We start from the raw sequence: 612 nt of genomic DNA on the forward strand, positions 1-612 counted from the left end.
GAAAATACTTAGTGCATCTGAGGTGGCTGTGAGCACTGAGCAAGCCGGCCTGTGTGATGTAGTGAAGGCCGCACAGAGACTTACAGCTCGAGGCTATAAATGCCTGCCTCCATTCCTACCTGTTGTGATGCCTGTGGAGACCTCGTCTTACCAGCAGCAGAGCATACTGGGGTGTGACAGAACTCACTATCTGTGCAGAGTGGGGACATTCTGGTTGTTTCTAGTCTCTTGTACCCACAGGAGTTTGCCGAAACAGGGTAAGCAGCATGTCTTTGGGGTTATCTCCTGTAAACATAAGCCCTGCCAACTGTCATGTGTGTTCACATCTCAAATAGATATTTCCTAATCACCTCCCAAGAGTTGTAAACAGCTCACTCCCAACCTTTGCTACAAGGGTCAGCATCCCTGCCTGAGGGGCCTGATTCTAACCCTACAGAGAATCCATGCTCACTACTAAAGAATTAGAAAATGCACCTTGGTAAGAAGCAGCAGTTCCTGTGTCCAGAGCAACACGCCCACAGCGATGGCTTCACACCTGCAGATCCACCGCCCAGTCTCCTCCTTTCTGCAGCTCCTGCCAGTCAGTGTGCGGAACTGGGGCCAGAGAGGGGG

The sequence above is a fragment of the Myotis brandtii genome, unplaced genomic scaffold, assembly GCF_000412655.1.
Source record: "Myotis brandtii unplaced genomic scaffold, ASM41265v1 scaffold1466, whole genome shotgun sequence".
NCBI classification, from domain to species: Eukaryota; Metazoa; Chordata; class Mammalia; order Chiroptera; family Vespertilionidae; genus Myotis; species Myotis brandtii.